Here is a 10,993-nt window from a genome sequence, read left to right on the forward strand (position 1 = left end):
TTGTCTATTAGGTAAGTTGTAAGGGTAATGCTTCATAACAGTCTTATCTATGGGCAACAAGGATGTCCTTATGAAACCGTTGAGCGTTAAAATGAACAGTAACGTAATGAATGAATATTTACTTTACTTATTTTTAGAGCAGAAACATAAGTATATACATAAAAGAATGGACTGCAAAGAATAGGTATAATTAATGAATTAAGAGAGCAGTAACGAGAACGAATATTACGATACAGTTGTGTGTACTGTTTTCAGCTAATGGGGGGGGTGACATGACGGCGGTGTCGCAATCGTCATCTTGGCGTGACACGGAGCGAATAATTTTTCGCGAAACACCATAGCAGACTGGAATGCTCTCCCTGGTGAAATTCCCAATTGTACAGAAGAAGAAGAGATGAAATGTGATAGTCATTTCCTGTAAGTTCACATGGTAGTGCGCGATTTGAGACAACACTCCTCTGTCAAAATGTACGCACTATGCAAGACAGTACGTAGTGCACGAAGTGTACTTCAGCCTTATGTTTCCACTAGGAACCTCCGGTCGTCCAATTTGAACTTGCTGATGGTTCCTCGGACCTATTTTAAGACCCGAGGAGACAGATCTTTTAAAGCTGTGGCGCCTCGCCTCTGGAATGAGCTACCTTGTACCATTTGTTCTCTTGTTTGTATAGACACTTTTAAAAAACAACTAAAGACCCACTTTTTTAAACTTGTTTTTTAGTTCAATACTGTGTTTTACTGTTTCTGTATGTTGTTTTAATTTATTTTTCTTTATAAACTTGTGCAGCACTTTGTGACCCTGGTCTGTGAAAAGTGCTATAGAAATAAAGTTTACTTACTTACTTACTTACTGTCTGTAAGTGCACTAAGGGAAGTGCGCGATTTGAGACACAGCCCATATTACGATATCCAAAATCTAAGATGATATCTAGTCTCAAATCACAATATCGGTATGATAGTGATATATTGTCCAGCTCCACTGGACGGTGCTCACAGCGGAGAGAGCTACTTGGTATGACGCTATATAGATTAGGACTTGTGTGCAGAAAGTATGTCCAAGTGTCCTCGTTGGGGAAACTGGGTCTCTGTTGCCTGCTTGTTGGTTGAGATTGGGGGACGGCTATATCGGTCAGAAGAAAAAATCTATATTAGCATTAGCAGCAAATTATAGCTAATTTATTTCCCACTAAAACATCAGACAATTAAATATGATTTCAATGCAAGCATGGAATAGTTGTGTTTTATACGTAATTTATTTAGTTGGTAGGTCTGAGAAGTGTTTTTTTGTTGAGGCTCACGCCTTCAGAATAAGAATAGAAATGCTACGACCTTGCTTCTGGCCCCTGGCAGTCGATGAAACCGTTAAACAGGTTTCAGCTACTGTCACCTTGTGTCCCCGCCCTGCGCCTGCCTTTCACAGGGCAGCTGACAAAAATAAAACCCCCTCCATTTCCATGGTAACCTCTGGAATTAAAAATGCATCAAAACTTCCCAGTGCAAAAGGAGAATGACAGCAGGCGATGGCGTTTTCTCCGAATGCCTGACTGAATTGTACCACATTACGCCAAAGTACGAAACAACCTCACTGTCACAAACATGCCCCTATGCACTAACAATCACATACACATATCGTCACCCTTACCTCACCTCTTGTGTGCACAGAGCAATGTAACTGCTCTCAGTATAAATTCCACTGTTGCTGACAATGGCTTCTCCCTAGCCTCTGCCCCATCTTTTTACGATCTCTTTTGTCTACAGTACATTCCTAATGCTCTGAGCTCTTGCCTTCACACCACATTTCAAATGTGGATGTTTGTGAAATGGACCGGAATGTAATGGGGGGGAAAAAGAGCCGGTGTCTTATTTCTACCTCTCAACATCTCCTCTTCTCACTTCAGTTTCATTTGCCTCTCTCACTATCTCCCTGGAGATTAATGATAAAATGTCCAGCATTTGAAATGGTGTCTTCCCTTTGACTTAAATTATTGTCCAACACAGGGTGATAATAACAACCACTGAAATAGGTAAATTGTACCAAGGACCAGTGGTAGATCTAGAAAATTTTAGATGGGGTGGTAAAGGGGGAGCGAGAGATGTTGGCAGGGTGGCTGGGGAAGACGGTGCATGGAAACCCCCATATGTAAACACACTGCTACGCCCTACTATGCTCCCCAACACCCGGGTACGCCCTGAACTGCTACAACTGTTATTTATAGTCATAGTTCCATTATCTTAAACTATCTATATTATTGTTAGTATAATTGCCACCGGTCATCAACTGCTATAATTATTATGAATCCTAATTCTCTCTATATCTGTGTCCCAGATGGCCGCCCACCAAGAGCCTGGGTCTGGGAGTTTTTTTTTCCTCTCCACTGTTGCACCAAATGCTTGCTCTTGGGGGATTTGTTGGGTCTTTGTAAAGTATAGAATGTGGTCTAGACCTACTCTATCTGTAAAGTGTCTTGAGAAGAGTAAACTCTTGCTACAATTTGATGCTATAAATATAATTGAATTTAGCTGAAATTTAATTAAATGGCCTGATCATATTTACTGATACAGACAAATTTACAAAAAGAAAATAGAACAGAATGTCTCTCATTTTATCAGTAATTATAATCAAACAAAAGGTCAAATCTATGTATAAATGTAAATTAGTGCTGTCAAACGATTAAATTATTTAATCGTGATTAATCTCATTAATGTCATAGTTAAATCGCAGTTAATTACAGATTTTTATCTATTCTAAATGTCTCTTGATTTCTTTTTGTCCCTTATTTTTTTCTCATTTTAATGCTCTTAACATGGAAAAGTGGATTGGCTTGCTTTGTGCAAATGTTTTTTTTAAATTGAAAACACCATTGGCATATAGTCGACTGTAGTGTCCAATGTCACACGTACCATTCACACTTGGAGCAAATAATCTCTCACACAGTGTAACACTGTCCATCAATAAAAGGCTGAAAAAAATACTTTGACGAGGGGGCGGAGAATTTGCATCAGCTGTGTACTTGCCCGTCAAGTGGTATTTCAGACGGGACGTGCTGCGATGATAGCTCAGTTCACAACAACAAAACACACAGATCACTTTGGTCTTATCAATGGAACCATTTGGCAACTTTTAAACTTTCTATCCAGAATCTTATTGGCATCCATTTCGGCGTCTTGCGCTCGCCATCAACTCAAAACGTAACGTTACTACTCTTTGGCCAGCTTGCAAGCCCAAACAAGTGTGTGGGCGGGCCTGTTGTTTTGTTTCTGGTCAAGCTACATCTATTGTGGTGTTGTAGTTTTTCTAATGTTACTAGATCTTGCAGCAGCATGTGAAAAAAAACTACAGAGTTTGCTAGGCCAAAAAGAACGTTAATCTCGCGATAAACAAATTGACGCCGTTAAAATGGGTTTCTGTTGAGGCATTTAACTGACAGCACTAATGTGAATCTTTACATATCTAACCCTATAACATACACAACCGAATAGAAATAGCACAAAACTGAAAATGTAATTTTACTGAGGGCCATGACATGGCATGCAACTGTACTGCATTTTTACCAGGGGTAACTACAGGCCTCTTTCTCCCTGTCATCTTCATCGGCCTCCTCCTGATCACTCTGCCTCTGTCCCTCTTTCTGAATCTGCAGCCTCCTCTTCATCCCTCACAGTCAATTCTTCCTTTCCCTCTTCTCTTTCACTTATTTCTGCATCTCCTTCTGTGGTCTTCTCTTTCTCTAAACCGCCCGGTCTCGCCAGTTTACTGCCTTCTTCTTCTTCTTCATGTCCCTCCTCCTCTTCCTCTTGTGCACTACTTAGAATTTTCTTGGCCGGCAATATCCCCACTTTTAGGCTTCATCTAATATAGGCCTATCCTGGCCTGGAAACCTCAAGATGTGAAAAGCTCTGGTCATCCTTGTATTACATTACACTGTAGGGCCCTGTAGCTAATAAATAGCCTAACAAACATTAAATCAGAAGAGATTTATTACATGCCCACAATATTTATGTTTAGACCAGCCTTCTTAATCCCATTGTATTTGTTGTTTTCCCAGTTTGACCGTTACAGTTTGATGTCACCTGGTTTTGTTTGTGAAGCCTTATTACAGTGATATGTGAGAGGAAGTCTATTTTATAGTACTCTTTAAGTAATCACATACAAATGATCAGTCTCAGCAAGCACTGTGTAGTGTGTTGTAACGTAACCCCACCGAAACGGCGACCCTCTGTAAACGTTATGAAGTCAAAGATGCCAGTTTGTAATATTTTGTATTGTATTGTTCTTGTCTTTACTAAAATCAATACTAATCAAAGGGCAGAATGGTCTTACAAATCATGAGGGAGCGATGTGACTTTTGGATAACGCAAAAGGCGCACCGTTGTTGATGCTGACTCGCCCTGTACCATACACTACCTTTATTAAAAATTTAACTTTAAATTAAACGTGTGTTTAAATTTCACCTGGGGAAACAGAGCCTCTAAAGGGGCAGCTCAGTCGCTCCAGTCTTTGCCGGGATGCAGGGCCACCACACCGCAGCAGACTCCGCTCTGCACATTTGATGCAGGGATGTAGCTAAGTATTTGAGGGGCAAGGGGCTAAGATTACATCTACAATAATTATTATTTATTAATTAATATAAATTGTTTGTTTCAGTGTTTTAAAAAGCTAGTGGACATAGTGGCAGTTAGTTTTTACAAGCACGGTTTTTGAACACCAAAGTTAAAAAAAAAGAAAAAACCTTACTAGAGCAGCCCCTGCCAAGGACTGAGACAAAGTAGCCTGGCTTAGCTGTAGAATCTGTTGCGCATGCCAGTAAAGTGCTTTAAGTAGAGAAGCTGCAAGCCTCAAATTCTTGCTCAATTCTTCTGGGTAACCTGAGTGTTGGTCAAACCTGATTTGGGCTGTGGCTTTATTATGCAGCATTACAATCTGAAGGAATTCTGTAATACTTTGGCTGTCTCTAAAGGGCAATGCACCTGGGCAGCGTATGCAATCTGTCAAAACAGTTGCACTTTCTGATTTCTCGTAACATCAAGACATGTGTCAATGCAAGTTGATGCATGTCACTGTGTCAAGACACGCCACCCTAATTCCCCAGCATCAATGCTCCAAAATAATAGTCATTTTATCATGTTAGCTCCCTAGATGCACACATCCTGGTTATAATGCAGCAGCAATTTTTCTGTCTGCATGCCGTGTCGAGTGTGCGCTACAGGCATCTAATGACACAAGGGTACGTGACGCAGGTGGTGTGTATTGCCCTTATGAATTGTCATATACTGTGACATCACCAGTGGCTGCACACAACTCCTGCCTGTTACAGTTACACAACGGAAAGTACCATGGTGATTAGCTATCCATATAACTGGAAAATATTCCTGCCATAAAGTATAGGTCTTTGAGGATAGTTTTATTTGCACATACAATTCCCCTGAAGTTTACATTATATTCATGTAGATTACAACTTTTAGGTGTGATGGAAGAGTGCAACCACAGCAAAAAAAAGAACAATTTGATGTTTTGTGTTTGTGTTGCAGAACACCGTAGCAGAAGTCTATTTAAAAACAATAGCTAGGACATCTAGGTTTATGAGTTTAGCTTTGAATGATAGCAATAGCTGTCTAAAGGTGAGCCTGGTCAGGTGTAAGAGCATTTGACCCTCCCAGAACCATTTCATTAAACTTTTTAGTGAGCCCAAACTCTCAAACACAGATAACATATCATATTACAACAAATTGTGAACTTCTTTTATTCCTCTGTTATAAAAAATGACCATGAGATGTAGTGTGGTTGACTTTCTTTTGCTTCTTCTTCTTCTACTACTCTGGACACTGCCATGTGAAACAATTAAGGCATTTGTCATGAATTCCAGTGGCAGGATTTATTTGTTATAGATATGAGTATCTGTCACACAGCTTGAAATAATACGTTGTACAAAACCAGAAAACTGTATAATCAAGCTTTTAAGATTACAAATACTTTTTTTCTGTCCACATGTTTCTTGTATAAAAGATAATTGAATTGTTTCCACTGTTCAAATTGAATCAAAATAAGCAAATTAATGAAAGTAAGACATACTGTAGCAATTATCCTCTGAGAATGAATCATAACAGTCTTTGTTGGTGTATCATCTCTGTTGGTAACAGATTTCACACATTGTAAAAACATTACACAGACCTGATTTGCTTCATTTACCTTAAATTGGGGTTTTTAATCCTGAGTGAAAGTGACAGCTATGTAATCAAAACCATCTCATGCACAGAAATGCTACAGTATGTTGTAAATGCAGCTTCTTTAAATTCTGCTTTATATTACATTACGTTGTGACTGAGTGCAGATGTAAAAAACTTGAAGAAAAAAGGGACTGTTGTAAACACTGTATATCCTCTTTTTAGTTATAAGGCAACATTTCAAACAAACATTGGCATTGATTTTCTCTTTTTTATAAGGCAAAGTTCATGCATAGAAGTGCAACATCTTCAAACATTCTGCAATGGTTGCTGATCATGGTAGTGCAGCAGAATCCAAACATAATGTACAACCACCACTGTTAACCAGTACACATTTTAATGCCACAAGAACTGGAAATCAGTGAGTAAATCTCTGAACAATGTTCTAGATGTTCACGGCTCAGGGTCAGACAATCACCAGACAAAAAACAGTCATTCTTCTTCTCCTTTTAAAGAAGAGGAGGCAACATCATCAGCTCCCAAACTCCATGCTGACAAGCCAGGGACTTCTCACAGAACCGGTGTGCTGACAGGACAATGTTTTTGTGCTCTGGCCTTGAGATTTCTCTCTTCTTTGTCTTCATATCAGCCTGGGATCCACATGTCATGGGTCAAGCAGAAGAAAATACTTAACTGCTTGTTATTCCTCTTTGCTGGCACTGGAACATGATCTGGTGAGAGACAGATGAGCCTGTCTCCCTGAATGGAAAGGCAGACGGCTTATAAAGCGCTGCTGCCTGCCTCTGTGTGTGTGTGTGTGTGTGTGTGTGTGTGTGTGTGTGTGTGTGTGTGTGTGTGTGTGTGTGTGTGTGTGTGTGTGTGTGTGTGTGTGTGTGTGTGTGTGTGTGTGTGTGTGTGTGTGTGTGTGTGTGTGTGTGTGTGTGTGTGTGTGTGTGTGTGTGTGTGTTTATGGTTGCTCTTTGCCTTGGGGAGACTGCTTGGAAATATTAAGTGACCAGTTTAAAGTTACAGCTCGGGGATAAACATTCCCAGGAGTCAGACAGAATAGTGAAGAACTACCATTTCTCATATTGTCCCCACCTGCCTGAAATGGTTTGATCACTTTATCACCAAAACTAACTAAGTGACAGTGAAACAGGGAAGTTTCACGTATCTAAATCATGTAGATGGTAACCACAATCTCAGACCCACAATAACCTTGGTGAAACAATTCCTAAGGGATTAGTGTGTTAACTTTATAAATACTCTTCACAACATAGTCATTGTTGTCATACAAATCTATGAAGGAATATTGATAAGATGGTGTGAAATGATTATGTGATTATAAATGTGTTAAGATATTGCTCTTTTGTCTTTTGTTATAATACACTTGGTGACGTCTGTTCTTGAATGGTGCTATATAAATAAACATATTATTAATGTATTAACACCAATAGTCCACTGTTACAGAGCAACTTGTTACAAAGTGTTGGCAAATAGTTTGTGCGTCTTAATTGGCCATGTTTATTAATAAGTAAGTCAAAAAGCATTGATTTTGACAGTGGAGGGTGAGCTTCTTGCTGTGCGATAGCTAAACCTCATGCTGTTTCCAGTGAACAAGACTCTTGCTGTGTAGCAGTGATTGCAACATATCCTTCTGATTACTGTCAGTGACTGTTATTAGGTGTTTTCTGATTGGGCTTGCATCGGCTGCAGGGTTCACTCTACAGGCTTCATGGGAATATGCAAAGTGCTCTAGCAAGCAAACCTCCATCTTAAATACAATGCCCCTGCTTTGCTTTTGCGGGCATAATTTGACACAGATGCTGGGTCTGTCACAAAGACGGTGGAAAACACATTAGCGATGGAAAAGCCAGCATGTCTCTTCATCCAAAGACAAAGCTGTTTGAAGATTGCGGTGTAACCACCAAAGGATGCCTTTTGATTTTTCTCAAAACCAGTGCCTCGTTTTCCCCAGATCTGAAAATACCTTTGCTGTTTCTTTGAGTATTGAATCACTAGACTGAAAGCATATGTTGCTGGACACTTTCTAATAATAATGTGGCTTTTTGGAGAATCATAATCATTATTTGCTTTGGAAGATGACGCCTTGGTGTTGATCCTCTTGTCAAGCTCCAGGAGGTTCCCCTACCACAAAAAGTCACGTCTAAGAAAACAAAATCCAGTCTCCCTTTTCTTTTTTTTCACATTTCTGAGCAATCAAATACAACCAAACACTCTTAACATTTGCAGCTTTTATCTTTTATATTGCGATTTATTACCTTTTTTCCAACTTCAAATATTTCCCAATTTAAAATGATGTCCCCAAAAGGAAAGGTTTTTTTCATCTCACCTCAATGGGATTGTTGCAAAAATGGGATTGTCAAGCAGACAAACTGACCAACAAATGCTTAATAATAGATTGATTGTCTGTGTATGATACAGTATTGCCACGGAAAATATCGTGATACTATGCAGTATCGATTCTCCCCCCACTGTGTATTTGTGTTATTACATTGTCTGGGTCACATGGCGGTGGTACAACCAACAGATGTATCCTGGAATTCATTCACTTTGTGTGTTTCTCCTATTATTTAAAAAAACAACTTGTACCAGTAATCCTTCTAGTTGACCCCAGAACCAACAGTTACACATTAAAGAGCAATGATATGATGCATGTTGTCATTTTAGTTCCTAGGAAACAACCAGAGTTTCACCTGTATAATAGCATGAATGAATACATGGGTAATGTGGAAGTGGCTCTGACAAATTCAAATGCACATCTCCACTATCATCTCATCTATCCAGTTTCTTTTCTCTTCCTAGACATAATGATGGTCATTCAATGAAAGCAATTTAGCCCATTAGATTGACGTTTAGGAGGCCAACTAAACCATATGCATCTACTCTCCAGCCTTCATACGGAACCTAGAAGCAATTTGTTTGTTAATAATGTGGGCAGTGTTACTCTGTGTTGGAAACGGAGCATTTCTGACATTAATGCAAACAACAACAGGATGTATGGAGGGATTGTGCAAATACTCATTGAGCAGGAGGAAACATTTATGGAGATCTCCACAAGGTTAATTGGCCAGGTTAAATTAAACACTGTAAGCTCTGTAATCAGTATGGTACTTATTCTGTTGAATTATTGTTTTAAGTTACTATTAACTACAGCTGGGGTGTATACAGTTGCTCAAACACAGAGGTTCTTTGAAGCATCCATTCCTTGAGTCTAGTTTTAAAACTCTTGAAAAGCAGCACTCTGTTATAGCGTTTTTTTTTTCTGAACAATGGACTACTAGGTTTACAACTGTTTTGGCTTGTGATCCCTTAAACCAAAGTGTCTCTGTCGCATGGGCAATACAGGCGCAGAACAGCCAATAGGAACATTCTCTCTCTCTCTGAAATGACCTTTGATTGGCCAAAGTCTCCCATCCCAGCTAGATTATCTAAAGCCTGAAACAAGTGTAGTTTTCTCCCAGAACACTTGCATTGCAATATGATGAAAGATTATTCAATAATAATAATTAATAAAAAACATAATGATTGACTGGCAAATGAATGAGTGGCAAAGGTGATACATATCAAGGCGCTTATAACCATTTAAACATCTTGTTTTCATTTTCTAACATCTAAAGTAATAATCATATACCATTAAAATAAAAGTAAAAAAAAAAACACTCAAAGAGTCTAACAACTTGATTTGGTGATTTGATTAAGAAAACAATGAAATTAACTGGCAACTCTGCTAAATAAGCATCCAGGCATTGGTATGGCCCCAGTGATTACCGTTTGTCATTAGCGTTATCGTCTCCTCTTTAAGTTTACCTAAAAAGGTACTTTTTTTATATCAGTGAAAATCATCAAACTCTTTTCTGCCAACCACTGCCTGCACCACAGTCAGAGAATGTTTTAATGACTTCATGCTAGCTTAACGAAAACTGATCCCAATTATTGCACTTTTGATTTGCGACCTCCTTTTACTGGAGGGTTATTAAATTGAAGTGTTTTCTGCCATTTTATCCACTTAACAGAGTCATCTCTATTAAATGTGGAGTTGTGATAAACTAGAAATAAAGACATTTTCAAGTTGTCTTAAGTGTCCAGAGGATTGTGTTATTTTGGAACAATAATGGATTTGCATTTGAGGATGAAGATCCTGTGGATTCCAGTTTGAGGTGCCTCTGCCTCGATTTACCCACAGAATCCAACATCAGACATGCAAACCATTTAGCCTCAATGTCCGATTATGATCTGTGTGCTCTGTTCTCCATGTGAAGACTGTTTCTGTGCTATAGACACACTCGAGGCTTTCAGGTAAAGAGTCATTAATCACTGGCTCTCTTCTGACATTAACTTTTTTGTCAATGCCACTGTCTCCAGTTTGTCTGCAGACTGAAAGATTTGAGAGGCATTTTTTATTTGCACGCTTTTAACTCCGCCCAGCTGGGGTAATGGAGCTGGTTGTGTGCAAGCAATTAATGCAACCACAATGCCAAAAGTGGTGATTTGTCATACACTGGTGATACATAATCATTATATGGAATGTAACGCTCCTAAACTGCCCAGCCTTGGTTGATGTTGTGATTCTGTCTGTCCTTGGGTTTCTTATGGTCTTGCCCGGTATTCCCATTCCGACATTCACAACAGACACAAGCAAGATGTGCACAAGATGTAGCACTGTTTCCTGTAATATGGGTTCCTTTTTTTCTTGTTTACTGTTATCTGTCTTCATCTGTGGTTGCTTTTATGTAAAGCAATATGGGGCTAAAATGACCCTCCACAAACATACTTAACCTCTTTGTGTCTTTGTCAAACACTAGTTTTT

The sequence above is a fragment of the Etheostoma spectabile genome, chromosome 9 (genome assembly GCF_008692095.1).
Source record: "Etheostoma spectabile isolate EspeVRDwgs_2016 chromosome 9, UIUC_Espe_1.0, whole genome shotgun sequence".
NCBI lineage: Eukaryota > Metazoa > Chordata > Actinopteri > Perciformes > Percidae > Etheostoma > Etheostoma spectabile.